The 27,988-nt window shown below is 45.2% G+C and overlaps 1 protein-coding gene across 2 annotated transcripts in view; it reads left to right on the top strand.

The window, feature by feature from the left end:
• Positions 1 to 27,988, top strand: part of Abr (ABR activator of RhoGEF and GTPase) — a 207,830-nt gene that overhangs the window by 18,421 nt on the left and 161,421 nt on the right. Inside the window, exon 1 of one of the 2 annotated variants that reach the window (XM_048366985.1) lies at positions 27,038 to 27,054. The exons of the other annotated variant lie outside the window; for it this stretch is intronic. The gene's annotated coding sequence lies outside the window, so the exon portion shown is untranslated. Of the gene's footprint in view, positions 1 to 27,037; positions 27,055 to 27,988 lie in introns of those variants that run through there. 2 annotated transcript variants of the gene reach the window in all.

The raw sequence follows: 27,988 nt of genomic DNA, 5'->3' as shown, positions 1-27,988 counted from the left end.
AGGGAGGGAGGGAAGGGAAAAAGAGAGAAAGGAAGGAAAAAATTATACCAATAAAATGCAATGATATCATAGACTCCTAAAATCAAGGAACACCAAAGATAAATTTTTATTTTAAATTAAAGAGATTCCTTAATAGTTTTCTAGGTTTAAGGTAGGGAGAGGTGTTATACAGCATCTCACATCTCTTTAAAATAGACACCCTGCCTTGTGTTAAAATAGACTGCCTTGTGTTGACCCATTTGGCAGCCGTTTCAGGGTTTTGTTGTTATTGTTGTTGTTTCAAATGTTTTGGCAGCACTGGAGTGTGAACTCAGGGCCTCATACTTGCTAGGTGGGTGCTCTACTACTGAACCAAATCTCCAACCCAAGCCATTTTGTTTTTGGAACCACAAAGCCTGTGTGTGTGACCTCTGAAGGTGTGAGATCACAGGGGGTTAAGACAGTATCTTTGCTGCAAAGTATCTTGGGAAGAGGAACTTAGGCAACCTTAGTTCAGCTAATACTTGTGTAGTCACCTAAAGCCAAGTGACTAAACATCTTCCTGCTCTTCAGTTGCCCTTAGTTAGCTATTTGGGTCCCAAATTGGCTGAGGGCTTTCTCTTCCCCTTAAATCCTAGTGTTTAGGGAAATGATTTGCCACACAGTCTTTTTTTTTTTTTTTATCAATACCAAACCTTAAACTTTATTATAAAACTATAGTTATAAAAACAGCTTGGTGATGACACATGAACAGGACCAATGGAATAAAACTGAAAAAGATCCAGAAACAAACCTGCAGACCTATGGCCAAAACACTAGATGGAAGGAAGATCACCTCCAACAAATGGTGCTGATGGAATTGCCACACAGTCTTTGAAGGAAACTATAAATCAGGCAATTTTTCATCTTATCACCTTCCAGCCTGACCGACTCCTACCCTGAGCATTGTACAAGACCAAGAGATTTTTAGAAATTGAAAAGTGGAAATAATCACTCTCTCCTTCACTTTCTAGGCTGCAGCTTGTTTGGTACCAACTTTCTTGTGTGTTCCATTACCCAGGCATGAACTCAGGACCTGAACACTGTTCCTTTAGGATTTTTGCTTAAGGCTGATGCTCTATCACTTGAGCCACAGCTCTACTTTCAGCTTTTTGGTGGTTAATTGGAGATAAGAATCTGAAGGACTTTTCTGCCTAGGCTGGCTTCAAACCAAGATCCTCAGAATTCAGTCTCCTGAGTAAGTAGCTAGGGTTGCAGGTTTGGGACTACTTCTTGAAGGAGAAAGCTTTGTGCTTCTTATGCTCAGATGGGTGGACTCTGGTCAATAAATCTATTCAAAGATTTGCAAACTCTTTTGCTGTTTGGGAAAAGGACCCCCCCCCCCCAAAAAAAAAATCCCTTGAGCCCAAACTGCCAACTCAGATATGTCTTTCTACTACTCCAGTACCTCTCTTTGTCAGTTTAACATGTGCTTCTTCCTGTCTCTTAATACACACTTTTTAATTTTTATTTTTCAGAACTGGGGATTGAACTCAGAGCCTTGTACTTGCAAGGGAGGTGTTCTACCACTTGAGCCTTGTCCCCAGCCTCGTTAATATGGAAATTTAGAGGTTAGCCCTGCTGCATTAGACTTGCTGAAGGCAGATGCAGCTGGTGATAGTAAAGGGTGTAGACTTCAGAACTGGAATTACTTGGGTTTGGAGCTCAGCTTGCCCTTTACTTACTAGCTGTGAGGGTTTACTGTTTATGCTTACTCTCAGTGCCTGGTTTTCTTATCCATGTGGTGGATGTGTTAATAGCTCCCATCTCCTGGGTTGTGGTGAAGATCAGTGAGGGAATCCATGTACACACTCAAGATAGCACAGTGCCTGACACAGTGTGAACCATCAATAAATACCTCAAGCTACTCTAACCCCTTGTTTTCCTAGTGCCTGCTACAACACTTTATACGTCTTATCGGTTTGATAAATGCTGGCTAATCAGAAGGAAAGATAGAGGAAATTACTGAACTATTATTCTGCCACTTTAGAAGTAATCTAGATAAAGAACTGACTGCAAGTCAGAATCCTCTATAGGAACATTATAAAAAGGCAGAATCGGGGCTGGGGATATGGCCTAGTGGCAAGAGTGCTTGCCTCATATACATGAAACCCTGGGTTTGATTCCCCAGCACTACATATATAGAAAACAGCCAGAAGTGGCACTGTGGCTCAAATGCCAGAGGGCCAGCCTTCAGCAAAAAGAAGCCAGGGACAGTGCTCAGGCCCTGAGTCCAAGCCCAAGTGGCAAAAAAAAAAAAAAAAAAAAGAAAAGAAAAGAAAAGAGAAAAAAGGCAGAATCATGGGGTGGTGGGGTAGCTCCAGTGGTAGATTGTCTGCCTAGCAGGCACAAGGTCCTGAGTTCAAATCTCAGCACCACCAAAAAAGAGGAGGGGGAACTAAAGTCCTCAACTTGTTTGAAAACTTAAGGTATTTCAAGGCAGGAGCTGGTGACTCATGTTAGCAATCCTAGCTACTCAGGAGACTGAGATCTGAGGATCATGGTTTGAAGTCTGCAAGCCCCTTATCTCCAATTAGTCACCAAAATGCTGGAAGTGGGGCTGTTGCTCAAGTGGTAGAGTAGTAGCCTTGAGTGAAAAAGCTAATTTCTACCCCTTCCCCTCCCCCCAAAGTAAGGAGTTTTTGTGTGAGTGGATATGGGGTATATTTATCAGGCAGCTGATAAAATAATCCACTTATGTTTGGAGCCAGAAAATAGAGAGGAGAAGGAGTGTACAGTGATCTTTGGCTTGAGAGCAAGCATAAGAAGAGCCCAATGCTGAGTGGCACAGGAGAACAGTGTAGAGAAGTCCTCTCAGATCTGCTGTTTCCCAACACTTAGCTGAGCAGGACTTGAGTCATGGGGGCGACCTGCCCCTGCCCCTGTGTCGTCGTCATGGTGGTCTACAGTGGGTGTCAGCTTCTGGATATGGATGCTCACTCACATTCTTTCCTCTTACTGAGCTCCAGGGAAGGAGAGCCCTGAGGTGGGGTCAGAGCTTTCTGTCCAGGTGACAAACTGCAGCCCTAGAGTCTTGACAACACCCAACCGGAAGTCCATTGTTTTCCACCTCTGTTTCTTCCCTCTCTCAAAGAAAGCAGCCTTTATTAGCTTAGACTTAGGTGGCATGGGGAATGACGTCTTCTGGGGTAGAGATCATTATGGCGTTAAGAAGACAGCTCTTCTGTGGTTGGTTAGATAGTCATGCATTCCTCCTGGACATTGATAAATTGAACTTTCCCTAGTACAGTATTAAAAAGAATATTGGGCTGGGAATGTGGCTTAGTGGTAGAGTGCTTGCCTAGCATGCATGAGGCCCTGGGTTGGATTCCTCAGTATCCCATAAAAATAATAAAAATATATTTAAAAATAATAATAACTGAAAAGGATAGAGAGATGTGTGTGTGCGTGCACGTGCGTGCACGTGTGTGTGTGTGTATGTGCCACTTCTAGGGAATGAACTCAGGGCCTGGGCACTTTCCCTGAATTCTTTTGCTCAAGGCTGGTGCTCTACCAGTTGAGCCATACTTTCACTTCTGGCTTCAAACACGAAAATAGCTTTTCTGTAATTCTCAACATTTGTGGAGTAACCAAAGCAGATGGTTAAAAGAGAAAGATGTAGAATAATAAAACATTACACAGTTGAAAGCATGCGCAGATAGCAAAACATTCTATGTCTGATTTTATGATCCATAAGAGATTACCATAAACTGCCTCTATGTAAGAGAAAGGGATAGAGGCACTCTTGACCCAAACTGACCTCTGAATTGTGCCAAGCAGTACAACAGGAAAGAGCTCAGAATTCTGCATTGAGGACCTTCTTTGAGTCCTTTGGGACCCAGCTACTAAGCAGGCATTTGTTGCATAAGTACAGACAAGAGAGACTTATGCTAAGAACTTGCCATCTGTTATGGCTGTTGTAGCTGGGGATTGCACTTAGGGCCTAACTTTTGCTAGGCAAGTGCTCTGCCATTTGAGACACACCCCTAGTCCCTTTTTGCTTTAGATAGAGCCTCTCCTTTTTGCTGAGTCCAGCTTCAGGTTTACCTTTACCTCCTAAGAATTGGAATTACTGGCATGCACCACTATACCTGGCCCAAGGTAGCTAGCTCCTTTATATGCCACCACTGTTGTTCAGCTTCTGAACAGTACCATTCCATGTTTGCTGGCTAAACAGTAAGTAGGTAAATGCCAACCCTTGCTTCACTTACTTGAGTCTCTTCTTTTAGTATTCTTTTGTATTTCTTTGCTCCAGTACCCACATGCCTGCCTACAGGAAGCCCAGCAGCTTCCTCCTGAACCTTCATACAGAGTCAGAGAAGACAACATGGTCAGTATTTTGGGATCTCAAGTTGGCAAGAATTCCATCTCACTAGCAGCCAGTGAGCCTCATGGCCACCGGTGCAGCTCTGAGACTGACTTCTCACAGGCCAGCCAGTGACTTTGACATGTGACTGTGGGAGCCCAGGCCTAGGCTGTTGGAGAGTGGATGTGATAGGTAGCTCTCAGTGCTAAGGTCTAAGGTGGCTTCAGTGCCCTAACCTGCTGCTCCTGATACTCAGTTCTTTCAGTACAGGCAGAGCTGCCTCTGGGTTGTCAGCCTGGCCCAGAAGTCCTAGCAGGACAGCTTCTAGCATCTCCCATGACTCCTTGCTATCCGCAGGAGTTCATACAGAGATCTTGCCCCCCTACCCGTGTGTGTGTGTGTGTGTGTGTGTGTGTGTGTGTGTGTGTGTGTGTGTGTGTGCATTCTTACTCAGCTTTCTTGCTCATGGTTGGTGTTTTATCACTTAAGCCACACCACCAGTCCATCATTTTGCTGGTTAATTGGAGATGGAATTTTGAAGATTTTTCTGCCTGGGCTGGCTTTGAACTTTGATCCTCTAGTTCTCAGCTTCCTAAATAGTTAGAATTACAGATGTGAGCCACAGCCACCCAGCTCAGCTTTTCTTTTTAAACACTTGGACACATGGAACCGGGGTCTGCTCATACACTCTTTCCTAGACAGAAGCACACTGTGATACATAAGTGGTCCTAAAGTGGTTAACTTTCTCAGAGTGGTTGTCTATAGAATTATAGAGTCAGAAGGTCTGTGATTCCAGGGTTCCCTACTCCCACCCCCGACTCTTTTCTTGTTAGAGAAAAGACAACTGAGACAAAGTGAATCCCTGACATTTCTCTCAGATTTTGCCATCCCAAAGAACACGGCACTGAAAAGCCATGTAGGGCATACAAGCCACGGATACCCATGTGAATATTTCTCTAGAGAATATCTAGACATGTGGTCACAAAGTTGAGTATTTAAAATACTAATAGATGGGCTGGGAATGTGACTTTGTGGTAAAGTGCTTGCCTAGCATGCATGAATCCCTGGGTTCCATTCCTCAGTACCATATAATCAGAAAAAGCCAGAAGTGGTGCTGTGGCTCAAATGGTAGAGTGCTAGCTGTGAGCAAAAGAGGCTCAGTTATAGGGCCCAGTCCCTGAGTTCAAGCCCTAGGACTGCCAAAACAAAACAAAACAACAACCAAAAAACCCTAATAAATACTGTCAAATTGTCTCATCAAAAGGTTGGTCAGTTTATATTTTCATTATGCTTTTTGGCAATATGGGGATTTTGTTGTTGTGTGTATATGCACATATGCATGCTAGTCCTAGAACTTGAACTCAGGGCCTGACTGTTGTCTCTAAGGTGGTTTTTTTGTTTTTTTTTTTTTTTGGCCAGTCCTGGGCCTTGGACTCAGGGCCTGAGCACTGTCCCTGGCTTCTTCCCGCTCAAGGCTAGCACTCTGCCACTTGAGCCACAGCGCCGCTTCTGGCCGTTTTCTGTATATGTGGTGCTGGGGAATCGAACCTAGGGCCTCATGTATCCGAGGCAGGCACTCTTGCCACTAGGCTATATCCCCAGCCCTCTAAGGTGGTTTTTTATCTTTATTTTCTCAAGGCTAGTGCTCTACACTTGAGCCATAGCTCCACGTCTGGCTTTTTTGGTGTTAATTAGAGATAAAGTCTCACAGACTTTCCTGCCTTGGACTGACTTCAAACCTTGATCCTCAGATCTCAGCCTCCTGAGTAGCTAGGATTACAGGCATGAGCCACTGGCATCCAGCTTTCTTGTTTTTATTTCTGTTTTCCAGTAGTATTTTTTTCTGCTCTTTTTAAGCAGAACTAGGTATTGATTTTTCAGAAAGGTTTTTCTCAAATATGCTAAGGTGATCATATGCTTATTTTCCTTCATCCATTAACATATTGAATAACCCAAATTTTCCTAAAGTTGAACCAGGTTAATAGTCTTGGGATAAACCCTATTTGATCTCATCTATACAGGTGCAGGATGTTCAGCCATGCAATAAGCAACTCTTTCATACTGCAGCAGGTTGTGTATGGAACAACCTGTGTGGTGGCTCTGGGATGCACAATTTAGGAAGAAACTTGCTAGACTGAACATGATAATTGCAATTTAAGATTATTTGTATCAGTATAGGAAAGACTGACCTGTAGTTTTTCTCCTCTCTCTTTCTCTTTCACAGACAGACACAGATAGACACACAGACACACACACATAGACACACCCACCCCCACACACAAACACACTTTCTTACCTTCCCTATGTTCTCCAGAATTAGGATGATATCGTAAAATTTGTTGAGCAGCTTCCCATTTGTTCTTGTGATTCTGTTTCTTTTTGTAAGGCTTTGAACACCTTTGCCTTTGTACAGAGCTTATTTTATATGTAGGTTTCCATCTACTTGTCCATTGTTGTTGTGGGTTTTGTTTTTGTTTTTGCTGTTGGACCTGAGGCTTGAACTCTGAACTTGAGCACTGTCCCTACGATTTTGTGTTCAAGGCTAACACTGTACCACTTGAGCCATAGCTCCACTTCTGGCTTTTTGTGGTTAATGGGGGATAAGAGTTTCACAGACATTCTTGCCAAGGCTGGCTTTGAACTACCACAACCCTCAGCTGTCAGCCTCCTGAATAGCTAGGATTACAGGCATGAGCTCCAATACCCAGATTCTTATCCTTTTTTTTTTTTTTTAAAGATCAGTAATCCATTCAGGTTTTCAAATATTTGATGAAGTTTACTCTGTGACTTCATATTCTCTTTCTGAGCTAAACAGTCATGATAAACATTTTTTAATTTCTTAAAAATTATTGTGTGTTTGCGTGTGTGTGTGTGTGTGTGTGTATGTGTGTGTAGGTATGTAGGTGCCAGAGTCTGAACTCAGGGCCTCCAGCTCTTCCTTGCTCTTAACTGGCATTCTACTACTTGAGCCATGCCTCCAGCCCTGCCACCTCAGTTTTGTTTTAAATGTGTAACTCTGTTCAAAAATAACATATGCCTCCCTGTGAGTCAGAGATAGAACAGAAACTATAGTATAGAAGGGGAAGTTGAAGCCAGAGCCTATGTGACTCTGGAGAAGGGGGATATCACAAGAAGGGCAACCAGGTGTTGCCCTGAGTGGCACATCTTCTGCCCCTCAGCTGTTTTCCCACAGTCCCCTACCTGCTGTGCTGCTCCAGGATCAGCTGCTCACCACTCAGTGTTGGCAGCAGCCTTCTCCTGGATATATTGTGACCGTGGCTTCATCCTTCAATCTATCCCTTTGCTGCCATCTTCCAGAGATTCCTTGGAATTTCTGGTCCTTGAGAACATTCTTTGTTATCTTTCTTGGCTGTAAATTGATTATCGTCTTAATATATGATTCATATCATTCAGATTAATATATGATACAATATTATTTGGGTGAAGAGGGAGAGATACCCAGGTATACTGTAATATGTAAAACACAGCCCAGAAACCAAATTAAAAGTAAATTATGAACTGGATATGTGGCTCACAAAGCCCTGAGTTCGGGCTGGGAATATGCCTAGTGGCAAGAATGCTTGCCTCAGATACATGAAGCCCTGGGTTCAATTCCATTCATTCCATTCATTCAGCACCATATATATAGAAAATGGCCAGAGGTGGCACTGTGGCTCAGGTGGCAGAGTGCTAGCCTTGAGCAAAAAGAAGCCAGGGACAGTGCTCAGGCCCTGAGTCCAAGGCCCAGGACTGGCCAGGAAAAAAAAAAAAAAAAGACAAAGTCCTGAGTTCAAACCCCAATTACTGCCCAAAAGAAAATTCAATAACATCTTAATTATCTACTATGTTGCTCAGGCTCTGTACCTAAATTATTAAATGCATTTTCAGTACAAAGGATTCAAGACTTACCATTCCAGTCCCTCTCCTGGGGAAACATGACGTAACCAGTGTGTTAGACATTGTGTATCCTTCAATTCTCGTGTGTGTGTGTGTGTGTGCGCGCACATGCATGCGTGCACATGTGTGCATACGTACACTGGTACTGGGACTTGAACTCAGGAGAAAATGTCAGTGATTGTGCAACGGGGAGAAACCCAGGGGAAGAGGGTGGGCCCAGTAGGCTTGTGCTTCCCAGCTCTGTAGCCTCTGCTCTAGGAATGTCGCTGTGGATCTGGCACCCAGGCCAGGAAACAAAACTCTTGGAGTTATTTTTTGCAAATCAGAAATAAAGTGGCCTAGTGGTAGAGTGCTTGCCTAGCATGCACGAAGCCCTGGGTTCGATTCCTCAGCACCACATAAACAGAAAAAGCCAGAAGTGGTGCTGTGGCTCAGGTGGTCAAGTGCTAGCCTTGAGCAAAAGAAGCTCAGGGACAGTGCTCAGGCCCCAAGTTCAAGCCCCAGGACTGGCAAAAAACAAACAAACAAAAATAAAGGGAGTGCCTACAGGAATGTCCACAGCTTCCTCATGGCCATTACTCTGAGAGGTGACTGAGCCCACACCCAGGCCACACCCCCCCTGCAGGACTTTGCCCACAGCTGTGGCACACCTGAGCTTCCTTTCCCTGGGCCAGCAGTAGGAGGGTGTAGACAGTTCGCAGAGGGCTGCTGTGTGAGTGGTAGGAAAAGGCCCTAGTGCCTGAATGTGTTTTCAACTATCATCTTAAACCTCAGAAACCAAGGCTGCCTCCCCCACCCGCGGCGCCTCTGCCGCAGCAGCCAGCCGCAGTGGAGTTTCGGGTTAGATGCCGGATTAATGGTGCGTGCAGCCGGCAGTAAGTCTAGTTGCCCACGAGGTTTGTCTGCCAGTGCAGGTTGCTGCAATCCTGTCACATGACCTGAGCTGGCAGGTCTGCCTATTCCCCCCATCCCCCAATCCCACCCCCAGTCTGACTGGGGTCAGAAGCCCCATCAGGGGGCCTCCTGGGTATCCACCATCGCTGCTGCTTCTGCTGACTGATGAATGTGGAAAATAGCAAGGGGAGGGGAGAACTGAATTCATCCTTTACCTCTCAGGCAGCTGAGGCCTCTTGGTGAAACCAGAGAGCCATTTGTCTGTAAGCCAGCAATTTCTAGCCACACAGACACTTAAACCCTAAATCTAGCTGGGACTTCATTAAGGGTCTGCAAGTTAGGAAGAGATGGTTATAATCATCTTCCTTACCCTAATAGGATCATCATATTTCATGCAACAATTATGGAGAGTCCCCTAGGGAGCACATAATATCCCGAGTCCCTCAGACTTACCAGTGCCAGGGTGTTAAGCCTCCTGTCCACAGGAGACATGCCCTTAAATGTGACTTCATTGTGTGTGTGTGTGTATATGTGTGTGTGTGTGTGTGTGTGTGTTAGTATATTTATGTTTGGGAACTGTTGAAGAGGCAGCCCAACAAGGATAGTCTTTCAATATGCAGTTTAGAATGAATTATTATCACACTGATGTCTAACAACAGTAATGGAAATAGACTGCAGATTTTTTTACTTTACTTTTACAAATACTAGGTGAGCACTCTACCACAAAGAAGCCCCCTCTGTCCTTTTAAATTTTGAGATGAAGATCTTACTAAGTTGCCCAGACTAGCCTGTAACTTTTCATCCTCCTGCCTCAGCCTCTTCAATGCTGGAATTAATGGTGTATACCACTATACATGTGGAAATTTTCTTTTGAATATAAGCTGTAGGGCTATCATATAGTTGAATCTGATATTATGAAGATGTTTTTCCTGGCCAAAACATGACCCTGTTATAACATTCAGACCTATTCTAAGTTTATTGCATATTTGTGTTGTGGTGGCGGTGGGATCAAATCCAGGGCATTATGCATGCGAAACATGTACTCTCCTGCTGAGATATACCCCTATGTCAGCCCTTAATTTTTGATTTAAATAATTTGTTTTAAAAAGACCAAGCTCAGAGAGACAAGCAGCACATGGTTCCTCACACATGGGGAAGCTAGATCTAAAATACACTGGGGCATGATTAATTATGCAAGACTCTAGGCATTCACACACAGTAAAGCCAAAGGAGGACACTCTTAGGGGAGGAACACAAAGGCACAATGCCTAGGTGCCTTTGATCAAATAAAATAATATTTATCAGAATGAATGCCAGAAAATGGAAACAAGAGGTTTTCTCTTTGTTGTTGTTTTTCTTTTCTTTTTGTCTTGCTTGTTCATTTATCTGCCTTGGGGGAGGGGTAAGCAAGGTGCAAAATGGAGAGACAAAGGGTGAACAAAGGCAGCAGTGGCATTTGCTAGACACTGTGTTGAAAATGAACTATACAACTCGTGGGTGGGCCTGGGAGGGAAAAACTGGGATAGAGGGAGGGGAGGGGTGATATTGTAAAAAAAGAAAAAAAAAAAAAGAAGAGTACATACTCATTACCCGACTTATTTAGTAACTGTAACCTTGCTGTACATCACCTTTAGAGTAACAATAAAAAAAGAAAATATTCTTGGCTCAATATTTTGGTTTAGCCTTTATTCAGGACAACCCAAAGTTAACAGTTTTAACAGGAAATTACCCACATAGCCAGACATCGGTGGCTAATTCTTGTAATCCTAGCTACTCAAGGAGGCTGAGATCTGAGAATTGCAGGTTTGAAGTATGTCTGGCAGGAAAGTCAGCAAGCCTCATATCTCCAATTCATCACCTAAAAACCAGACATGGAGCTGTGGCTCAAAGTGGTAGAGCACTAGCCTTGAGCACAGAGGCTTGAGGATAGTGCCCAGGCCCTGTGTTCAAGCCTCACAATTGATAAAGAAAAAAAAGGAAAAAATTATCCACATATATTTTTCTCTTATAACCCACTTGGATACTTCAGGCCTCATTTTCTCTTTTTACTAAGTAAGGAAAGGGGCTCTATGTTGATGCGCTGGAGAAAATTGTGTGTTGTGGAAGTGTATGCTATGCTCAACTTTTCATCTTTCATTGTCCTTGATCTTCCAAGGACCTTCAGCAAACTATAAAAATCCCTTCCTCTTTCAAATATCACAGCTCTGAATTTAAGGTCAGGGGATTATGTCTTTCTAGAAGGATCTTTTTCTTATGCTAGTAGCTCTTGAATACCAAATACAAAGAGCAATAAGGGTTGCTTCGACTTTTGAGACAAGCTATGGAGAGAACTCTGCCATGATAGTGAAACACCCAGAGAAAACAAAGAGTATGGCTTAACTTTTGGTGACCTCAGTACAAGGCTCAGTATCTCTTCACTTGGGTTACTGTCTTCTTTTCAGAGGAGCGGTTCCACATCTTATCTTTACTCTCAAGTGAAAAGCAAAAGTGGGTGGGTGTTTACCTTTCTAACTCCAGCACTTGAGAGGCTGAAGCAGGAAGATGGCGAGTTCAAATGGACAGTTTGGGTTACATAGTGAGTGAGACCCTCTCTACCTCACAGAAGCAAATAGAAAGAGAGGCGAGAAAGAGAGTGGGAAAGAGAGAGATGTTGTAGTTTGTGCATGCATGTGCAAAACTTGACCAACTTAGTGGTGCTAGCTGACGTGATGGAGCAGACATTGGCTGGTATCTTTCATCCTTTATCTCATTTTATCTCCTCAGCCTTCTCAGTTCAGGCAGTTACTATTGATATTCTTACTTTATAAAGAAGCTCAGAAAGGTTGTTACTTGGTGACACCAAGTCTTGAACCCAGCTATAGTCGTTCTCTAGATCCCACATCCTGAGCTACACCATTACACTCTGTATCTCAAACAGCAAACCAGACACTAGCCCCATGAATTGTTGCTAATGTGATCTGCAGGGAGTAATGGTGCTTCAGGTCAGGCTGTTAGCAGGACCCAAGCAGTTAGCAGGTGTCTTCTCTGCTTCCCTCTAGGCTACTCACACACCTGGGTTGAAGGAATAGGCTAATCCAGGTGTGGAGCTTCAGGTGAAACCAGCTACTATATGGTAAGTTCCACTTTTATCGAAGTAAATATCAGTTCCCACCTTGACCATCAGGCCTGCCAATTCCTTTCTGGGAAAAGAGGAACCTTATGACACAGTTGGCTGTCATCTGACACAAGCATGGATGTGGCATCCTCCAGGCTACTCAATTCCACTCTATCAGAATCCACACCCAGCAATATCTTTCCTGTGCCCTTGTACGTTATTGTCTGTGCTGGCAAATTTGCCTGGACACAGACTCATTTCACCTGCTGGGAGGCTGCAGTTGCTATGTTAGAGCAATTTTCTCTTGGCAGTGCTGGGGCTTCTAAAATTACATGGTAGGGGTCCCTAGAAATCCAAGGTCCCCTCTGCTGGAGTGTTTTAATGAGTGTATCTAGAATGAGTTGATAGTGTGAGAGATTATGATCCCCTCCCCCATAGCAGTCAGAGGATCAGCAGCTTTATTGGTCAATTCTTTCTGCCCCCCCCCCACCCAACCCTCCCTTCCTCCTGCTCAGTTTCTGTTGCTGAAAGGTTGATGTGACTAATACAAGTTCCTCCAAGGGCCCATGGTAGTACTGGCCAGCCACAAAGCTTCTTTCTAATCTCAAAGCCAGAGCCAAGCCCAGAAGAAGAAAAAAAACCTCAAAGCCCCATCAAGGAGCAGTTTTGTTTTTTCTCCCCCTGATCCAGGCACTATAGATGAGAACATCATCTCTAGTGTCCTGGACAACACCGAGCTGATAACCATGTGACATTATTCCTACCCACAAGAAACCAGAGAAGTCTCTCACCATCAACAAACTTGGATGATATGCCATAAACTTTCCACATGGGGACTCATTTTTGTGTTTGTGGCCAGGAAGGCCCTGAACTGACTGAGGCCATTCTTCAACTAGGAATCTTTTAGCCTGTTTGATATAATAAGATAGGGAGAAAATAAAGGCTAACCTGGCAAAGGAGCAGGCTTAAAATGAGAATTTTAAGCATGTAAAGACCCTGTTCTCTGTGTGTCCCCCAAAGGCTGGGAAATGCTAAGTTGGTGGTTGCTTTATAGGTCATATTTTGCTCTTTCATTATTAAAAAGTTTTTTGTTTATTTTTGTTTTGCTTTGTTTTTGTTTTTCAATGCTAATGATTGAGCCAGGGCCTTGTACATGTTAGGCAAGCTCTACCACTGAGCCACACCCTAGCCCCAGTCTAAAATATTTTTCTTGTGGCTTTATAACGCATGTGTGCATGCACATGCTGGTCCTAGGGCTAGAACGTAGGCCCTGGGCACTGTCCCTGAGTGCCTTTGCTCAGGCTGTTGCTCTATCACTTGATCCGCTGCTCTACTTCCAGCTTTTTGGTGGTTAATTGGAGATAAGAGTCATCACAGACTTTCCTGCCTAAGCTGGCTTTCTACCACAGATCACAGAACCTCAGATCTCAGCCTCCTGAGTAGCTAGGATTACAGGTGTGAGGCACCAGCATCTGGCACTTTATGACTTTTACAACAGAGAAAATTTTTAAAAACACCAAAAAAAAAAAAAACCCCACCAAAGGCTAGGGGTGTAGCACTGCGGTAGAACATCTGCCAGCATCTAGCTTATACAAAGGCCCTAGGTTCCATCCTCAATACCACAAACAGAAAATAGAAAGAAAAACAAAAACCCTATATACTTCATACCCTCCATGTGGCCTTTAGATGATATGTGAAATGCATACAGGTAATTAAATGACAGGATGCTAATTTCAGTGTGGCTTGGGTGTTTTGCATAGCAGGACCTTGGTATACATCACTCCCTTTCCTGGTTACATGCAGAACTAGAGACAGGTTTTGTTCTTTGTGTTTCTCTCTCTCTCTCTCTCTCTCTCTCTGTGTGTGTGTGTGTGTGTGTGTGTGTGTGTGTGTGTGTGTGTGTGTGTGTGTGTGTGTTATTACTGAGGCTTGAACTCAGGGCCTGGGTGCTGTCCTTTAGCTTTTATGCTCAAAGCTGGTGCTCTACCACGTGAGTCACAGCCCCAATTCTGGCTTTTCAGTGGCTAATTGGACACAAGAGCTTCACAAACTTTCCTGTCTGAACTTCCAACAGAGATTCTCAGGTCTCAGCCTACTGAGTAGCTAGGATTATAGATGTGAGTAATCCCCCCCCATTCTTAAAGGTTTCACATCTCCCCCAGCTCACTCAGAAGAATGAGGGTCTATATAGGGTCAGTCCCTGGTGCTTGGGCCAGGCACCTTTGCTTTCAGTTAGACAGACCACATGTCCAGTCAGCTGCTCTCAGTGTCTTACGGGCATGCTCCTCTCAGCAAATCAGAACCTCTGGTCGTCATACTGGAAACTGTCTGCCTCTCTGCTGTGAGTAGATGTGCCTATGGGTAGTGATGTCAGAGTGAGTGGTCTTTGCAGCAAGTCAAGGTTTCTTGCAGGCCTGGGAGGAAGTGCCTCTTGCTTGAATGTGCAGCTCCATGTGTGGCCTCTGAGAGCAGCAGCAAGCTAGGGGACATTTCTACATACTTGTGATGGGAGCCAAATAAGGATTTTTTTTGTTATGTTTTTGTTTTTAAAAGGAGTTCCTTTCTCTCCAGAAGAAATCAACCTGGTCCTCCTGAAGGGCCCCAAAAAAGAAACCTCAGAGACTCAGGCCAGCTGGGTGCATCAGCTACCCATGTTCCTATCTTGTTTGCCTGGGGTTTTGAGCTGGCAGTCCTAAGATTCATTTGCCCCAGGAACCAACAACCTGAGGGTAGAGAAGGTGTGGAACCAGGTATTTAGAGGAGGCAACATAGGAACTGCTTTCTGGGCAATCTGAAAACCAAGTTGTGCTCTCATTCTAGCCTGTGCTGTCCTGTCTCCAGGTGAGCCAAAGCTCACTGGGATGCTAGCTGTGGAGAGTAGGACCTTGCTACCCAACGCTCTGCAAACCAGACTGTGATCCAGAAAGGAGATTTCCCAGCACCCTGCCCCTCTCTGCTGGTGCCCCGTGGCCAGCTTCATGTGACGAGCATGTGGCTTCCTGAGGGGAAGAAGCTTGCACAATCACACAGAAATAGGAACCTGGAAAATAATTCACTGGGGCACAGAAGAGATTAGGCAATGAGCTGTCTGCCAAGAAGACTAGACCATGAGAAGGGAGTTTCTGTGAGGAGATAGGTTTCATCTGCGTCATGTCAAAGATCCAGGAGGTCCCTAGAGCTTGAGGGGTCTGAGGCTCAGCGTCTTCCTCTTTTTCACCAATCAGATCCAAATTGGGCCTTAGCTGGCCCTGAAAGGGGTGAGTAGGACAGAGGTTTGAAATCATGCAGCGCCAAGTTGAAACTGCTGTGGTTAGGAGCCTCAAGACGGGGGCAGACAATCAGGACCACTTCCTGGTTGACTCAAACGGGAATGATTTGCCATAAAGTGTGAGCCAGCTAGGTTGGGGCTGCCACTGTGAGAGAAAATGGACAGTAGGTAGCTCCTGAGTGCTGGAAAGGACTCTGGCCCAGGTGGCTCTGCCGGAGAACTGAAATTCCCCTTGACCTGTGTTTGCTCTTTGAGGTTATGTGTGGAGGTTTTTCAGAAGCACAGACTCCTTCCTTCAGAAAGTGAATCTCTCAAACCCAGCCTTGTAATGTTACCTTTTCTCAGTGCCTTTCCCTTAGCTCAGACCACTGAATACTCCAGAAAGTTCAAGCCCAAGATAACAGTCATGAAAGTTTGAGAAGGGAGTTAGGTGAAGCAGATATGGAGCTGACACCATTTTTTCCCCTGTGTGTCCTTGAAAATTATTATTATTTTTTTGCTTGAACTCGGTGCCTGAGCACTGTCCCTGGCTTCTTTTTGCTCAAGGCTAGCACTCTACCACTGGAGCCACAGTGCCACTTCCGGCCTTTTCTGTTTATGTGGTGCTGAGGAATCGAACCCAGGGCTTTATGCATGCTAGGCAAGCACTCTACAGCTAGGCCACATTCTCAGCCCCTGTCCCTGAGAATTTCACTAAGGAATTCTCCTTCCTTCCTTCCTTCCTTCCTTCCTTCCTTCCTTCCTTCCTTCCTTCCTTCCTTCCTTCCTTCCTTCTTTCTTTCTTTCTTTCTTTCTTTCTTTCTCCTTTCCTTTCCTTCCCTCCTTCCTTCCTTCCTTCCTTCCTTCCCTCCTTCCTTCCTTCCTTCCTTTCTTCATTTCTTCATTTCTTCCTTCCTTTCTTTCTTTTTTGTTGGTCATGGGGCTTGAATTCTGGTCCTGGTGCCATCCCTGAGCTCATCAGCTCAAGGCTAGAGCTCTACCACTTTGAGCTACACCACCACTTCCAGTTTTCTGTAGGTTAATTTGAAATAAGAGTCTCACAGACTTTTCTGTCCAGATTAACTTTGAATCACAATCCTGAGATCTCATTCTCCTGAGTAGCTAGGATTACAAGCGTGAGCCACCAGCGCCCAGCTAAGGGAATTCTTTCTTTCTATCTTTTTTTTTCCTCTCTCATCTCCTCTCTTCTCCTTCCCTCCATCCCTCCTTTTTGCTCTCTCTCTTTCTCTCCTTTTTTTGGGGGGCCAGTCCTGGGCCTTGGACTCAGGGCCTGAGCACTGTCCCTGGCTTCTTCCTGCTCAAGGCTAGCACTCTGCCACCTGAGCACAGCGCCCCTTCTGGCCGTTTTCCATATATGTGGTGCTGGGGAATCAAACCGAGAGCTTCATGTGTAGGAGGCAAGCACTCTTGCCACTAGGCCATATTCCCAGCCCTCTATCCTTTTTTTGTCAGTACCAACCAGGGTTTGAACTTATAGCCTCCAGCTTGCTCAACTTACTTGCTTGAACAGTGGTCTACCACTTGAGCCATGCCTCCAGCCCTACTTTTCACTGATTATTTTTGAGATGGAGCCTCATAGACTTTTCTGGCCAGGCTGGATCAAACCATGATTCTCCAGTCTCAGCTACTAGAGTAACTAGGATTATAGGCATGAGCTCCTAGAGCCCAACGGGAGAGAATTTTGTTTTAAAAATGTTCTTTATAGGGACTAAGGGTGTGGTTAAGTGGTAGAGTACATGCTTAGTATATGGAAGGCCTTGGATTCCAATCCAATAACAAAAACAAGACCAAAACCAGTGAGTGGTTGTGCACTCTGGAAAGCGGTATGGAGGTCCTCAGAAGGCTAAACATAAAGCTCCCCTACGACCCAGCATCCCCACTTTTGGGCATCTACCCAAAAGATTACAAGCATCGTAGCATAGTTTGTCATTGCTAAAACATGGAACCAACCCAAATGTCCCTTAGTAGATGAGTGGATCAAGAAAATGTGTTATATATACACAATGGAATTCTATGCCTCTATCAGAAAGAATGACACTGCCCCATTCATAAGGAAATGGAAGGACTTGGAAAAATCATACTAAGTGAAGTGAGCCAGACCCAAAGAAACATGGATTCTATGGTTTCCCTCATAGGGAATAATTAGTGCACATCTAGGATAGTCCTAGCCGAAGTTCACAATAGCTCAATAGCTATGTACATATGAACACATAAGATGATGCCAAGCAAAATGAACTTAAAGTTATGGAAACAAGTGGTATATTATTGTTGTAGTTATTTTCACCATGCCTTGTAAAACTGTACCTTTTTTTCCCCCTCGTATTTCCTTCCTGTGGTTTTACCCCTAATATCACTGTATCTGATTTTAGTACCCTGGATATTGTATATACGTGTATTGGATGTAGGGTAGGGAAAGGGAATACCAAAATTGAGAGACAAAGGATAAAAAAACAAACCAATGCAACAGCAATACCTACAAAACCATATGGTGTAAACCAACGGTATAACTCATGGGTGGAGTGGGCGGGGGAGGGAAATGGGGGGGGAAATGAGGGAGGAGGTAACAAGTTGGATAAGAAATGTACTCATTGCCTTACATATGAAACTGTAACTTCTCAGTACTTCACTTTGACAATAAAGAAAAAAGTGAGTAGTTGTGAAAGAGAGATAGAGATACACACAGAGACAGAGAAAGAAGAGGAGTAGGAGGAGGAAGAGGGTGAAGAAGAGAAGGAGAAGAAGAGGAGGAGGAAGAGGGAGAGGGAAAGAAGAGGAGGAAGAGGGGGGAAGAGAAGAAGGAGAGGAGGAAGAAGAAAAGAGAGGAGGAGGAAGAAGAAAAAGGCCAAGAAGGAGGAGGAGGGGAGAGGAAAGAAAATAGAAAAAAAAATATTTTGCTCGGGCTGGGAATATGGCATAGTGGCAAGAGTGCTTGCCTCGTATACATGAAGCCCTGGGTTCAATTCCCCGGCACCACATATACAGAAAACGGCCAGAAGTGGCGCTGTGGATCAATTGCCAGAGTGCTAGCTTTGGGCAAAAAGAAGCCAGGAACAGTGCTCAGGCCCTGAGTTCAAGGCCCAGGACTGGCAAAAAAAAAAAAATATTTTGCCAGTCTGGGCCTGGACACTGTCCCTGAGCTTCTTTTGTTCAAGGCGAGCACTCTACCACTTGAGCCACAGCGCCACTGCTGGCCTTTTCTGTTTATATGGTACTGAGGAATCAAACCCAAGGCTTGATGCATGCTGCAAGCACTCTACCACTAAGCCATATTTCCAGTCCCAAGAAAAAGTTCTTATAGTCTTTATTCGTTGAGCTTGAGTCAGGCTGAGAGCTATCTTCCCACAGCTTTGGCGAAAGCCCTTCTACCAGGGACCCTCTAGGCTCAGGCTTTGTGCCCAGAGAGTAGTTCAGATCTCAGAGCCCATCAGATCTTGGTTAAGGAGGAAGAATGTGCAAATTTGTCTTTGTGTCTTCTCGGTCCTGTCATTTTCCCTAGAGTGTGGCTCTAAGAACCCTGGTGTTAAATGCCCGAGACCCCAGTTGATTTCTCTGATCTCTGCTGTGAAGAAGGCTGAGGCAGAAGGATTGTGAGTTCAAGGTCAGCTTGGGTAATGTAGCAAGATTCTATCTCAAATATGAATAAATACAAATAAAACAAACAAATAGTAGTTCTGCTGACAAATCTGCATCTGCATCACGTAGCTGTGATCCCTAAAACCCAACTCCTCATCAGTCTAAGGATCATCTGGTTAGTGTGCTTGCTGGAGCTTCATGACTGGAGGCCAAACAGGCCCTGAGTGCACAGAATGTGAACTTGACTCTAACCGTTCCCAGAAGTGTGGCCTTGAGCCTCTTCCTTAAAGTGGGGGTGTCATGTACTAAAAAAAAATAATAATAAAGCTTGAGCACAATCACACTATAGCAGTGTCTAAAGCATCAATACTGATGGCACTGGGACATGTGAACTGAAAAAAATTCAGTAATCGCACAGAGGAGGGAAAATGGGTCCTGAACCCTGGTGTTCATTGAAGGGGGAAAGTTTCCCAAGAAGACTCCTTCTCCTCCTCGTCCTCTTCTTCTTTCTCCTCCTTTCTTCTTCTTCCTTCTTCCTTCCTTCCCGCTCCTCCCCCTCCTCCTTCCTCCTCCTTCCTCCTTCTGTCTTCCTTCTTCCTCTTTCTCCTTCTTTTCCTCCTCCTTCCTCTTCCTCTTCCTCCTTTTCTTCCTTCTCCTCTTTTCGCCCTTCTCCTTTCTCTTCCTCCTTCTCTATCTCCTTTGTCCTCCTCCTCCTGCTCCCTTCTCTCTTCTCCTTCTCTTCCTCCTCCCCTTCCTTTTCCTCCTTCTCCTCTTCCTCCTTTGACCTCACATTCTCACTTGTCTTCTCTGCTTACAACTGGCACTCTATCACTTGAGCCAGGCCTCCAGCCCACATTTTGCTGGTTTATTTGAAGATAGAGTCTTGTGGACTTTCTGCCTGGGCTAGCTTTTAATTGTGGTAGGTCTAAATCTCCTGAGTAGCCAGGGTTATAGTCATGGGCTACTGGCATCTGGCCTTGAAAAGCTTCTTAATAAGGATAGGCTTAAGAGAAGCTACAAACTCTGTTGGGTCTCTTAAGTTCATACTGAGATTTCATATTATATTAGCAAGTTGCTCCATTCCCCCACAGTTCACAGAAGAACTTTCTTCTTCAGGCATCTGTTCCAGCTCTCCTATCCTTTTTCTTCCTTGAGATAGGGTCTCTATGAGCGCAGGCTGGTCTCCAATTCTACACTCAAGTGATCCTTCTGTTTCCGTGTCCTGATTATCTGGGACTACAGCCATGCCTGCCTCTCCACCCCCATTTTTGCCTCTACAATAGCTTATGCTTTCTTTACTCCTCCAGAATTCCCTACATCCTCACTCTGTTATTTTGGTTCTTTTTATTAGTGTTGTTGTTGCTGCTAGCATACATTAATTGGACAAGGGAAGTTTCACTGTGACATTTCCACATATGCATAGAATGTGTCCTCAACCTCACTCCCTCCATCACTCTCTTTTATCCCACTCCCTCTCCCACCATGTTATTTTCACCAGTGAAACATTAATGGTCTTTGCAGGTTCTATTTCAAGTGACAGTTCCTTTGTTTTTTGCCAGCTCTGGGCCTTGGACTCAGGGCCTGAGCACTGTCCATCCCCAGCTTCTTTTTACTCAAGGCTAGCACTCTGCCACTTGAGCCACAGTATCACTTCTGGCCATTTTCTGTGTATGTGGTGTTAGAGAATTGAACCCAGGGCTTCATGTATACGAGGCAAGCACTCTTGCCACTAGGCCATATTCCCAGCCCTCAAGTGGCATTTCCTTAAAGAAGCATTTGGACAAGTTGGGGTATGGTTCAAGTGGTAGAGCATCTACCTGGCAAATGATAGGTCTGAATTCAAATCTCAGTGCTGCAGGAAACAGAGAAACATTTAGTAAAACAACAACAACAAAAGAATACACATTGAATTATTAGCTCTGTTGGATGTGGTGACCCCTTCATAATGTGTAGCCCAGGTCACGCTCTGCCTGCCTGGCCACTTCATAATTTCTGGGCAAGTCTCAAATCCATAATTGCAAACATCCTAGGCAAAGGAATCTTGTCCTATGTAGGACTTAAAATATTCAATTAATAAAGCTCCTTGGGCTGGGAATATGGCCTAGTGGCAAGAGTGCTTGACTCGTATACGTGAAGCCCTGGGTTCGATTCCCCAGTACCATATATATAGAAAATGGCCAGAAGTGGCACTGTGGCGCAAGTGGCAGAGTGCTAGCCTTGAGCAAAAAGAAGCCAGGGACAGTGCTCAGGCCCTGAGTCCAAGGCCTAGGACTGGCAAAAAAAAAAAAAAAGCTCCTTTATTTATTTATTTAGTGCCTGCTCTGGGGCTTGAACTCAGAGCCTGGGTGCTGTCCTTGAACTTTTGTGCTCAAGGCTAGCACTTTACCATTTGAGCTACAGCTCTACTTCTGTCTTTTTGCAGTTAATTTGAGAAAAGAGTCTCATGGACTTTCTTGTCAGTGTTGGCTTTGAACCACAATCCTCAGATCTCAGCCTCTAGAGTATAGGTGTGAGCCACTGGTGCCCAGCTGGTAATAAAGTTTATAAGCCCCTAAATACCCACTAAAACACCTGAGATATGGGAAGTTACCAACTACTTACAAATTGCTTTGTGGTCATCTATTGCTCAAGGAATGCCATACATAGTTATGACTGTATTCTTTCACATCTGGGTAGGGCCCAGAGAGGAAAGGAGGATTATGTAAGGCTACACAGCAATTTAGTGACGAAGCAGGGATCTGGATTCAGGATATTAACAGAATAATGCCCTATTTTTCTATTTAAGAAAGTCAGCAGAATGTTGGAGAGCTAAAAATGCAAAGTAGTCTTGGGTTATTGTGATAATTAAATGGTTTAATAGATGCACAGTCCTTAGATTATTCCTGGCAAAATGAACATAAGTACTTTCTGCTATCCATCTATTTGTTATTTCTCTGATTTTCATTGGTACCTCTCACCAGATAGATTAGTCAGCTTTTCATTATTGTAATAAAATTCTAGAGGCATGCTACTTTATGGAAAAAGAGGTTTGTTTAGCACAGTCTTGGAGGCTAGAAGTTCAAATCACATAATAGAGGCTCTGGCAAGGATGGAGTTGGCTTCCTCACCTCTTGAGATGTAAGGACTCAATCATGACCCTCTCCCATAATGACCTAATCCACTCACATTCCAAAGTTCCCTCTTCTGAGATGAGGCCTCATCCCTGGCAGAATGCTTGAGCCTGGAATTCACTCCAGCACTGCTGGGGAAGAAAAAAAAAAGACAAAATAAAGTCCCCACTGTAAGCATTGCCTTCATATTAAGTTTCTGCTGTCAATACCATTAACATATGACTGTGGGAGACTTCTACAGGAGTTCAGGAGGAGCAAAGGATATTCACAGCCTAGTACCAAGTGTATCATTTCAGGAGAGAGGGACTCAGAGTTATTACATGTGGCAGAGCATCCTTACTAAATAGCAGATAAAAAGCTAGCAGGAGGGCTAGGAATATGGATTAGTGGTAAAGTTCTTGCCTCGCATGTATGAAGCCTTAGGTTTGATTCCATGGTGCCACATAAACAGAAAAAGTCAGAAATGGTGCTGTGGTTCAAGAGGTAGAGGGCTGGCCTTGAGAAAAAGAAGAAGAAGAAAAAGAAGGAGAAGGAGAAGGAGAAGGAGGAGGAGGAGGAGGAGGAGGAGGAGGAGGAGGAGGAGGAGGAGGAGGAGGAGGAGGAGAAGAAGAAGAAGAAGAAGAAGAAGAAGAAGAAGAAGAAGAAGAAGAAGAAGAAGAAGAAGAAGAAGAAGAAGAAGAAGAAGAAGAAGAAGAAGCCACCAGGGACAGTGCTCAGGCCCCGAGTCCAAGCCCCAGCACTGGAAAAATAAATAAATAAATAAATTTAAAAAATGGTGGGGGAGAGCTATCAGGAACTTGGAAGATGAACCATCTAGATTACTGACTTCGATGGTCTTGGGTAATTTCCTGAGATGTCACAGACCTAAAGCCCAGCAAACTATAGACTTTGACTAAATATTGTTTTATTCACTTTGTCTTGGTGAGAGGGAAATGAAGAGGAATGTTTTCCATTGTGTGCAGGCCCCAGCATACCAGCTAAGTCTGCTCCTGTCTTGTCTAGGCTCTGTGGCCTGCTCGGTGGTGACCGAGGCTCTGGGCAAGCAGTAGCTGTAGAAGGCCTCTGTATCCCTGCCTGTCTGTCTGCTAGTCAGGATTTCTGCAGACCTTTTCAAGCGAGGTTATTGGGAGGACAAAAGCCCAGAATCATTTTCCGTCAAGTTGTTCTCTCCTCACCGAACTAGAAAGTCAGCATTCTAGGCTTATTGGTTTGAGGGGCTGTCCTGAGAAGTGAGTATATTAAAGTCACCTTTGAGAGTCAGAGAGTTCCCACTGTGGGGCACCTGCAAAGCCCTAGGTAGAAGGGTGTGACATCAATGCCAACCAGCATCTTCTCTCTTAGACTGTGAGTGTCCACAACCTATGCAGAGGAGATGGGTAAGCCTGCATCCAGAGGAGGAGACAAATAGACTTGTTTTTGTTTTTTTTTAAGTGCTGCAGTTTGTTTTTCTTTCTTTTTCTTTTCTTTTGGTACTGGGGATCGAACCCAGGATGTTGCACTTGCTAGGCAAGCACTTTGCCACTGAGCTACATCCTATCCCAAGTGCTGCAGTTTGAACTCACAGCCTTGCACTTGCTCAACAGGCACTCTACCACTTGAGCTATGCCTTCAGCTCTGCTTTTCTCTAGGTGACAGCTACAGTATGTCTCCCTCCTCAAAAGCAAATGCCAGGGCTGGGAATATGGCCTAGTGGCAAGAGTGCTTGCCTCCTACACATGAAGCTCTCAGTTCAATTCCCCAGCACCACAAATATGGAAAACAGCCAGAAGGGGCGCTGTGAGCGGGAAGAAGCCAGGGACAGTGCTCAGGCCCTGAGTCCAAGGCCCAGGACTGGCCAAAAAAAAAAAAAGCAAATGCTAAACCAGGCATTTGGTGGCTCACACCTGTAATCCTAGTTACTCAGGAGGCTGAGATCTGAGGATTGTGGTTCAAAACCAGCCCAGGTAGGAAAGTCTATGAGACTCTTATTTCCAATTAGCAACCAAAAAGCTGGACATGGAGCTGTGGCTCAAGTAGGAGAGCACCAGCCTTGAGCCAAAGAAACTCAGGGACAGTGCCCAGGCTCTGAGTTCAAGCCCTAGGACTGGAGGGGGGGCGGGGAAGCAAATTACCTTGCCAATTTGGGACAGGACCAGAAGAGGGACTGTTAGAATTGAAATAGAAATTCCCACCGTGGGCAGAATCTTTTCTAGGTTCCTATTCCATTTCCATGTTGGAGTCTGATTGGGTAAAAAGGAGTGCAGCAGTGAATGCTGACTGCTTAGCAAGGGAGCCCTGAGCACCGGGAAGTTTTTAGTTGAGGTTTTGTGTCAGTGCCTAGAGGATTAATTGGAGCAGCAATTGTCCTGACCCAAATTCAATTCTAGGGTACTGTTGGATGTCTCTTTTGGTGTTTTTTTTTGGGGGGGGGGGTGGGCAAAAGGGGGGAGGATCTCTCCAGAAAATGTGTCCACAGGACTACTAACCAGACTGGCTGAAATAATACGTTTTGCTTCATTCCAGGCCTTTTGTGACCAGGAATCTATGTAGTCATTTGTTCACTTGCTTTGACTTATTCATTCCTTAGAATCACTAGTTGTTGTATGAGCTGGTGGCTCATAGCCTATAATCCTAACTACTCAGGAGACTGAAATCTGAGGATCATAGTTCAAAGCCAGCCTGGAAAAATCTATGAGACTCTTAGCCCCAGTTACTCACCAGAAAACTGAAAGTGGAGCTGTGGCTCAAGTGGAACAGCACTAGGCCTTGAGCAAAAGAGCTCAGGGACAGCTCCCAGGCCCTCAGCTCAAGCCCTACTACTAATGAAAAAAGAAGAAAAAAGAAGATATAGTTCTTTCTCCTGACAGTAACAGGAAGGTCTCAGAAAGGAATGGCATGACAGGTTTGCTCAGCAAGTGCTCTCTCCTCCTGTGGGCTGCTGGAGAACTCCCATACAACTGAGCTTCCTATGTGATCTGAGCCTCAGTTCAGATGTGACCCTAAGCCACTTTCACATACCACCGCAGCCCGAGTCCCTTCCTCTTCCACTCTCCTTTCATTAGAACACCTATCACATGTGTTGGTCTCTTATAGCAGCACCTGGCACCTGATGGTATTTGTGAAATGGAGCTGACCAGTCTAGGACAGTGTACAAAGAGGAAATTAGGAGTCATGAGGTGTCATGATCAGAACCTGAAATCAGTTGTGTGTCTTCCTATGTCCTGGGACAATTGAGAGACAGAGGACAGGGCTGGGCTGAGTTATCCCCATAGGAAGTAAGACAGAGTTGGGGGAGAGGGACAGCTGGTCTTCTATGATTTCTTCTCATCAATCATCTGCTGGCTCCTGGAGGTTTGCTAGCCTATCAGCTTTCCAAGGGTCATGATGATGGAGACCCTGTGGAGGGCTGGATACAGATGTGTGTGTGTCGGTGCCTTGTTAGCATGCTAGCATCTGATGTGAAGGTAGCTTGGACCAGTCCATGCCTCTCAACTCCTGAGTTTACAAAGGTGACATTTAGATAGGGAGGCAACAAAGGCAGGGTGATGGGAAAAAGAAGAATCAAGATATGAGCTTCTTAGGGAAACATTTCAGTCTTTACTATCCGTGTACTGTCAACACTGTAACCATTGAAGACATTCTTTGGGCATTACTGGCTTCAGCTCATTGAATGCCAGTAGTGCCCCCTATTATGGTGACCACTTTAAGTGCTCCAGTACATTTTAAAGTACTTTCTGGTAGGGCAGTACCACCAATCACTCCTCTTATTGACAGCCTCTGTCTCAGTGATTAAGGGGACAAAGGTATATTCAGAAAAACCACAAGACCAGTGAGGAGGCTGGGGAACTCCTCTTGTTTAAGATGTTATGGAAGGGGCTGGGGATATGGCCTAGTGGCAAGAGTGCCTGCCTCAGATACACGAGGCCCTAGGTTCAATTCCCCAGCACCACATATACAGAAAACGGCCAGAAGCGGCGCTGTGGCTCAAGTGGCAGAGTGCTAGCCTTGAGCGGGAAGAAGCCAGGGACAGTGCTCAGGCCCTGAGTCCAAGGCCCAGGACTGGCCAAAAAAAAAGATTAAAAAAAAAGATGTTATGGAAGGTTTTGTCCAATGGGGCAAGGCACTCTCCTCCCCATGTCACTCTTGCAGGCTCCCACCTCTCCTGAATCCAAGTGGACTTTCTCCTGGATTCTTCTAGCCTCCTTGCTCACAACAGTAACCTGCAGCCTAAGGCAGAGTTTTGTGGGGGAGCTGAGATTTGAGTGCAAGCACATCAAGGCTCCCTGGTTGGAACACTGCTGGTAGATGAGGTGCTGCTCTGCCAGGCCACCAGATGGCGTATGGGAGCCCCATAACTCTGCCGCAGGGCCAGTGGCAGCTGGAGTTTGACTGCGGGGAGGACTTGCTTTAAAGAGGCCTGGTCCTTAAAGAGACAGTGCCACACACCATCAGGTTAGATCATTAAACCCAAAGTGAAACTCCCATCAGTGACAAGTGCCACTGGCCAGGCTCAGAGGCTTCTTTTCCTTGCCTTCCTGAATGTTGAGCCACCACTTCTTAGAGCCTGTCTCCTTGATGGGGCTCAGCTTCTGCAACTACACTCAGGCCTGAAGGAAACAGGACCAGCCTGGAGGGTGGCGTCAGAGCTTTGGCAGAGCAGTGCAGGACTGGGATACATCTGCAGGATTTTGGCTGAAAGACTGGAAGGCACAGCCAGCTTCAGGATACTGACTGGTGACCACAGGAAGGCAGAGGGCCAGCCCAGGAGCTCTGACCCCTGCTGGATTTGTCCTTGCTTACTCAGAGCTGGGGAGATTGGAGCACTGAATTTGGTGTCTGGGTCTTTGGGATTTGGGGAATCCTTCTACTCTCTTTTTCGGCTGGCATCTTTCCAAATGCTGATGGGGCCTAATTGGTAAGTAAATGAGGGGGGGCTCCAAACCCCATTGTTGAGCCCTCCCTATAGGAAAATTGCTCATGTTGACCCTTGAGAGGTATAATCTGAGCAGTGTCCGGCGAAGACCACTTTAGCTGGGGCTTAACAAGAAACTCTTCTAAAGTTGCAGATTTGTTCATCTTATCCATGCCAGCTGTTCTGCAGGGAGCTGGACTCCAGGTGGTCACTGGCTGTAGGAACAGGGCTTTAGCATAGCCCCTGGTGGGTGGGTATGTGTGAGGACTATCACTATTGCTGGGACCTTGGGTTACCCTGTGTGTACTCTGGGAAGCACACTGCCAAGCAGGCAAAAAGGGAGTGAATGCAGTTCTCAGGGGTTCAGTCTAGTCCTGTCAAGGATGCAGATCTTCTCCATGACTCCAGATGACACAGAACTTTGGTAGAGAAATGAAGATCAGTTCTGTTGTCTTGCTGGGAAAGCCAGGAGGTTGAGAAGCAGCAGCTAGGAGGAGGACAAAGGACAGAACTGGGCCAAGTCTTTTCTGGGAGAAGTGATCCAGCAGATCACCAGATCCCAGAACTGAGGGTGAATCTTAGAGTAATAAATGCTATTTTTGCTGTAACCAGGAGAAAGAAATGAAGCAAGGAACAGAAAACAGGCCACCCCAGGATCTGTTGGGGAGCCATGTTAATAGTCTATTGGGGATGATAGGTCATCTGCTTGACCTACAAGGGTACCCACCTTCTGCAGCTGTGAAAACAGGCTGAAAAGGCTGAACCCTGGCTGAGGCACAATAGTAGGAGAATGGTGGGACCTGACATGCAAGAGACTATCATTGGGTTTCATTCAGCTTGTCTCTGGGATCATCTGTCCTGTTGTAGTAGATGTGGTTTTTGGGGGGAACCAGTTTTCCTTTTGCTTAATTATTGGCGGGCCCTTAGGGATTCTGAA

Source organism: Perognathus longimembris, chromosome 17 (assembly GCF_023159225.1).
Source record: "Perognathus longimembris pacificus isolate PPM17 chromosome 17, ASM2315922v1, whole genome shotgun sequence".
NCBI classification, from domain to species: Eukaryota; Metazoa; Chordata; class Mammalia; order Rodentia; family Heteromyidae; genus Perognathus; species Perognathus longimembris.
Note: the sequence above shows the minus strand (reverse complement) of the source record. Positions and strands in the feature narration are given on the sequence as shown.